General features: G+C 47.7%; 1 long non-coding RNA gene across 1 annotated transcript in view; it reads left to right on the top strand.

Annotated features, from left to right (window-relative positions):
• Positions 1-6869: 6869 nt before the first annotated feature.
• The window catches only part of LOC129701292 (uncharacterized), an 11967-nt gene continuing 11608 nt past the window's right edge, over positions 6870-7228 (top strand). The window contains exon 1 of the long non-coding RNA XR_008724178.1: positions 6870-7228. This exon is cut by the window's right edge and continues 1377 nt beyond it. This is a non-coding gene — a long non-coding RNA (uncharacterized LOC129701292).

Raw genomic sequence — 7228 nt, 5'->3', positions numbered from 1 at the left:
AAAAAACACTTCAGGATCAGTCACTATATATATATATTAACACGATGACATATCCTGAAACTAGATTTACTTGATTTTAAAAGTGACATTTAAGTATGTGGCGTGTTGGGCCTGTCCCACTTAGGCGATTTTTCATGCGCCTGCCAGTAACTGTCAAGTGGCCGGCAGTCGCCTGAAAAACCTACAACTGGAACGGCGACTGTCAGAGTGGAACACACACACACACACACACACACACACACACACACACACACACACACACACACACACACACACACACACACACACACACACACACACACACACACAAACACACACACACACACACACACACAAACACACACACACACACACACACACACACACACCGCTTCCTTGACCAGCCCGTTATGCAGGCAGGGGACAGGGCAAGCGGGGGGTGCACTGCCTGAGTGAAATTCACACGGTGCAAAGCCAATGTGATACAGACACGCACTGCGATGAACAGGAAGGTTGGTGCTGTAATTAAGATGGCTAAAGCACAGTGTACGGTAAGTCTTTTAAAAGGGGGGGGGGGAGATGGGAGGGAGAGGGCAGAGAAAGAGTGGAGATAACATTTAAGAAGCCAGAGATACACGGCTGTGAAGCTCGGCGAACATTAACATTACCGGTCTGTTATCCTTGGTTCTGAAAACTACTGCTTACAGTTTTTTTCCCCAATGAAATTCACCGGTCCGCACTGGCTGCAACCTCCGAGAACCTTCAACCTCCTGGCAACCCTTTAAGACCACCTGGTGACCCACCTACGGCACGAGAATTCTCATTACTCTCGGCACGAGACCCACCTACGGCACCAATCTTCATCACAATGAAGATTGGTGCATTCAAACTTGAAAGCATTATTTTTTCGCTGTGATGGTGGATTTATCAAAATTCATCTCAACACTTATGCTCATCAAATAGAAACATCGAAACATAGAAAATAGGTGTAGAAGTAGGTCATTCGGCCCTTTGAGTTAGCACCACCATTCAATATGATCATGGCTGATCATCCAGAATCAGTACCCCGTTCCTGCTTTCACCCCATATCCCTTGATTCTGTTAGCCCTGAGAGCTATATCCAACTCTCTCTTGAAGTAACAAACTAGTGTATGTGAACCTTCTCCAACTGTATTGTAGAACACAGTTCGATGACTTCTCTAACTTCAAGTATTCCTTGCTTTTTCTTTCCATCCATCCAACATCCTAGTTCTCCGACCAGTCCGACTGTCTTCCTGATTAAATTGTATCTTTGTATGCCTCGTTGTCAGCTTCCCCGAGCCAACAAATTCTACATTTTCTTTAAAGCTATGTCCCCTTTGATGTTTTCACACTATGGTACCCTTCCTTATCTCTGTGTCTTCATCTCCCCTGACTCTCAGTCTGAAGAAGGGTCTCACACCGAAACATCACCCATTCCTTCTATCCAGAGATGCTGCCTGCCCTGCTGAGACACTCCAGCATTTTGTGTTTAATCTATTATTTTTCCCTGTCTGTAAACCTGTACTTGTAATTTCTTACGATCTACTTTTCAGAATATGTCATTGGAAAATACAGTCTTACTTTAGATATACAGTGCCTTTATTACTAGCAGTTGTAGTTAAACAAAAGACTATTCTAGCAATTGCAAGATACTCCAGATTCCAGCATCTGCAGTTTCTTGTGTAATCAATGTGTTTCTGTTTTTAGTTCCAATTCTGAAAGGGTTTTTTTAATCTATATTTTTCTGATGTAGTTTCCGAGGCTCACAACCCCAGAAACCCAACTTCAATTGGCTCAGCTAGGGTGTGGGCCTGACTTCCAGATCCAGGGACAGTTTCTTCCCAGTTGTTATCAGGCAACTGAACTATACTATCATCGATTAGAGAGCGGCCCTGACCTCCCATCTCCCTCATTGGCGAACCTCGGACTTTCTTCAATCGTGCTTTGCTAGAATTTACTGGACTATGACTACTGTGGAAAGCATTTTATCGGGATGTATCGCAGCTTGGTTTGGGAACAGCTCCATCCAAGCCCGCAAGAAATTGCAGGGAATTGTGGACACAGCCCAGACCATCGCACAAACCAACCTCCCTTCTATTGACTCCATTTATACCTCATGCTGCCTCGGCAAGGCCAGCAGCATAATCAAGGACCAGTCTCACCCAGATCACTCCCTCTTCTCCCCTCTCCCATCAGGCAAGAGGTACAGAAGTGTAATGATCAGAGAGAGAACAAAGAAGGAGATGACTGGAGGAAGATCAGCGCTGAGGATGAAAGTGAAACATAGAACAGTACAGCACAGGAACAGACCCTTCGGTCCACAATGTCCAAGGTAAACCTATCCCCTCTGCCTGCCTGCAAGTGATCCATATCCCTCCATTCCCCACATATCGTTGTGCCTGTCTAAAAGCCTTGTGAACACCACTGTCATATCTGCCTCCACCACCACCCCTCGCAGTGCATTCCAGGCACTCGCCACCCTCTCTGTGTAAAAAGAATCTGCCCAACACCAGTCTGAAGAAGGGTCTCGACCCAAAATGTCACCTGTTCCTTTTCTCCAGATATGCTGCCTGGCCCGCTGAGTTACTCCAGCTTTTCTGTGTGTACATTGCCTTTAAACTTTGTCCTTCTCACCTTAAGGTTGGGGTGGGAGATTGCAACCTTCCTGTTTTGATGAATACATGGTCCGTCCTGTTTTGATGATTACAATCAACCCGGCGTGCACAATCAAATAAGATCAAATAAACAAGTTGTCCGACAACTTTGGGCTGTGCACGCCATACAAAGAACAAAGTACATTTATTGTCACATACACCAATTGGTGTAGTGAAATCTGAGTTGCCATTGCAGCACACCAATAAAACTAAAACACAACATTAAAGAATTTGACATTAAACATAAAAACATCCCCCCATAATGGTTCCCACTGTGAGGGAAGGCAGCAGAGTCCGGACCTCTTCCTCTTGTTCACCCATGGTCAGGGGCCTATTTGAGGCCTCCGCAGTCGCCGTGACGGTGGCCAGATGTTTCAGGCCCTCTCGCTGGATGATGTAGCTCCGGCGTCGGAGGAACACTCTGAGCGGCCTTGAGCGTCTGGAACGGCCGCTTGCTGCCAGAGACCACGGCTCCCGACGTCCACAGGCCGCGCTGGTCGGAGCTCCAACACTGGCGATCTCAGCGAGAGATCCCAGGCTCCGCGGTGTTTAAACTCAGCGCCGCCCGCAGCTGGGCACTCCGCGACCACAGTTCCGCGATGTTGGAGTCGGCGGTCTCGGCACTCCGGAGCTTACCACATGGCAACCCGGGTAAGGCATCGCCCGCTCCGCATTGGTGCTTCAGCGCTGCGCTGCCGCCGAAGCTGAAGTTCTGGCCAGACCCGGCAGGAAACGCCGCTCCAGTCCAGTTGGTAGGCCGCGAGGAGAGGGCGAAGATGCGGCTCAGAGGAAAGTCGTATCTCCGACCAGGTTGGGATTGAGAAAAACAGTTCCCCCTTCCCCCCACTCCCCCACCCCCCACATAAAAAGACTAGAAGACCTCCAAGCCAAAACTTTGAACACATTAAACATTTTTTTAAAAGGGTGAATGGACGAACAGCTGCAAGCAGGCCAGCCATGCTCAACGGCGCCCCCCCATAAGGAGAAGAAGACCTTAAGGTTATGCTCTCTAATCTTTGACATTTCTACACTGGGACAAAGGTTCTGATTTGCTAACCCTACCTATATCTCTCATAATTTACATACTTCCATTGTCTCCCCTCAGTGTCTGATGAAATGCAAGGCAAAACAACCCACTTTAGGGCCCATATCTGTGGGAAGGGTGTGCTGGCTCTGGAGAGGGTCCAGAAGGAGGTTTACAAGAATGATCCCAGGAATGAGTAGGTTAACCTATGATGAGCATTTACCAGCACTGGGCCTGTACTTGCTGGAGTTTAGAACAAAAAACTTACAGAATAGTGAAAGGCTTGGATAGAGTGAATGTGGAGTGTATGTGGAGAGGAACAGGGTACTGATTGGTGGTGCTGGCTTGAAGGGTCGAATGGCCTACTCCTGCACCTATCGTCTATTGTCCGTTGAGGTTCCCACCAGTGGGAGAGTCTAGGACTAGAGGTCACAGCCTCAGAATTAAAGGATGTTCCTTTAGAAAGGAGATGAGGAGGAATTTCTTTAGTCAAAGGGTGATGAATCTGTGGAATTATTTGGCGCAGAAGTCTGTGGAGGCCAAGTCGGTGGATATTCTTAAGACAAAGATAGATTCTTGATTAGTATGGGTGTCAGGGGTTATGGGGAGAAGGCAGGAGAATGGGGTTACGAGGGAGAGATAGATCAGCCATGATTGAATGGCGAAGTAGATGTGATGGGCCGAATGGCCGGATTCTATCCCTATCACTTTTGGCCTTATGACCTTCTTCCGCACCCTCTCCAAAGCTTCCATGTCCTTCAGCAGAACAGCACCCAATAAAATGGGGCCAGAACCCCACACACTACTTGTAAAACATCGAGCTGGATAGAGCTGGTGAAGACAAAGTGTATTCAATCAGAGGTGACACCACGGTTAAGATCAAAATCTTTTGAAAGAAAAGTGGGTTAACATAACAATGTGTGGGAAGGAACTGCAGATGCTGGTTTAAACCAACGATAGACACAAAAAGCTGGAGTAACTCAACAGGAGTAACTCAGCATCCATGGAGAAAAGGAACAGGTGACGATTCAGGTCGAGATGCTTCTTCAGACTGCAAACATAGATTGCTGTCTATGTGTGAATAATTAATTCCAGTACAACAGAAGTCTAGTCGGTTTAATCATGTCCTAATCTTTTAAATGCAAGTGTTTATGTCAGAGGGAGGCCCAGCGTAAATTGGAGGAACAGCACCTCATACTTCGCTTGTGCAGCTTAAGGGCCTGTCCCACTTTCATGACCTAATTCACCACCTTTTTTACTTGTGGACATTTTTCATCATGTTGAAAAAACGACCCGACTTACTTGATGCCACGAGTACCTATGACTAGCATCACGACCTACCTACGACCTCCTACGACATCATGACGACCATGCTTTGCAGCCGTATAACAGGGCGATAAGCTCAATGCACAGAGATAGCAAGATGCCCACAGATGCAAAATGTGGTGACCACTGCCCAGTCCATCATGGCCACAGAGTCACTGAGACACAGTCACAGTCACAGTCACAGTCACCACAGTCACAGAGACACACAGAGTCACAGAGACACAGTCACAGTCACAGAGACACAGTCACAGAGACACAGAGTCACAGAGACCCAGAGACACAGTCACAGAGACCCAGAGACACACAGTCACACAGAGACAGAGACACAGAGACCCAGAGACACACAGTTACAGAGACACAGACTCACAGAGACACAGAGACACACAGTTACAGAGACACACAGTTACAGAGACACAGAGTCACAGAGACACAGAGACACACAGAGACACACAGAGAGACACAGAGACACAGAGAGACACAGAGACACAGACACAGAGACACAGTCACAGAGACACAGATACAGAGACACAGTCACAGAGACACACAGAGTCACAGAGACACAGTCACAGAGACACAGACACACAGTCACAGACACAGAGACACACAGACTCAGAGACACAGTTACACAGTCACAGAGTCACAGAGACACAGAGACACAGTCACAGAGACACAGAGACACAGTCAGAGACACACACACAGTGTCACAGAGACACAGAATTACAGTGTCACAGAGTCAGAGTCACACAGACACAGTGTCACAGAGACACAGAGACACAGTGTCACAGAGACACAGAGAGAGAGTCACAGAGACACAGTCACACAGACAGTGTCACAGATACACAGTCACAGAGTTACAGTGTCACAGAGTCACAGAGTCACAGAGACACAGTCACAGTCACAGAGACACAGTCACAGAGACACACAGGCACAAAGACACAGTCACAAAGACACAGACATAGAGACACAGTGTCACAGAGACACAGAGTCACACAGACACAGTGTCACAGAGACACAGAGTCACAGAGTCACAGAGTCAGAGTAGTCACAGAGACAGAGTCACACACAGATACAGTCACAGTCACAGAGACACAGAGTCACAGAGACACAGAGTCACAGAGACACAGTGCCACAGAGACACAGTCACAGAGACACACAGGCACAAAGACACAGACATAGAGAGACACACAGTGTCACAGAGACATAGTCACAGAGACACAGAGACAGAGTCACAGAGTCACACAGACACAGAGTCACACAGACACACAGTCACAGAGACACAGTCACAGAGACACAGAGAGAGAGTCACAGAGACACAGAGACACAGTCACAGAGACACAAAGACACAGTCACAAAGGCACAGAGACACAGACACAGAGACACAGAGACACACAGTGCCACAGAGACACGGAGTCACAGAGACACACAGTCACAGAGACACAGACACAGAGAGAGAGTCACAGAGACACAAAGTCACACAGACACAGTGTCACAGAGACACAGTCACAGAGACACAGAGTTACAGTGTCACAGAGACAGAGTCACAGAGACACAGAGTCACAGAGACACAATGTCACAGAGACACAGAGTCATAGTCACAGAGACAGAGAGAGCGAGTCACAGAGACACAGAGTCACACAGACACAGTGTCACAGAGACACACAGGCACAAAGACACAGTCACAAAGACAGAGACACAGACATAGAGACACAGAGACAGAGTCACAGCGACACAGTCACAGAGACATAGTCACAGAGACACAGAGAGAGAGTCACAGAGACACAGTCACAGACACACACAAAGACACAGTCACAGAGACACACAGTCACAGAGTCACAGAGTCACAGAGTCACAGTGTTACAGTGTCACAGAGACACAGTCACAGAGACACAGAGACACAGAGAGAGAGTCACAGAGATACACAGGCACAAAGACACAGTCACAGAGACTTAGAGACACAGACATAGAGACACAGAGTCACAGCGACACAGAGACACTTAGACACAGAGACACAGTCTTCTTTTGTTTCAAATGTTGGGTCAGGCTCTTGCACAGCACTGTGGACAGCCTTCCCATTTGCCAACACTAGATCTTCCAGGCAGCATTGTTCACCAAGAAGTTGGTTTCTTAGTAGGTGCGGCATGCATTGTACAGATGTTCCACATTCCCATTCTGTGTCTGCCGCATCTGCATAGGTCCATTTGCTCATATTGGTCTTGCATCGGCC

Source organism: Leucoraja erinacea, chromosome 10 (assembly GCF_028641065.1).
Source record: "Leucoraja erinacea ecotype New England chromosome 10, Leri_hhj_1, whole genome shotgun sequence".
Classification (NCBI taxonomy): Eukaryota; Metazoa; Chordata; class Chondrichthyes; order Rajiformes; family Rajidae; genus Leucoraja; species Leucoraja erinaceus.
Note: the sequence above shows the minus strand (reverse complement) of the source record. Positions and strands in the feature narration are given on the sequence as shown.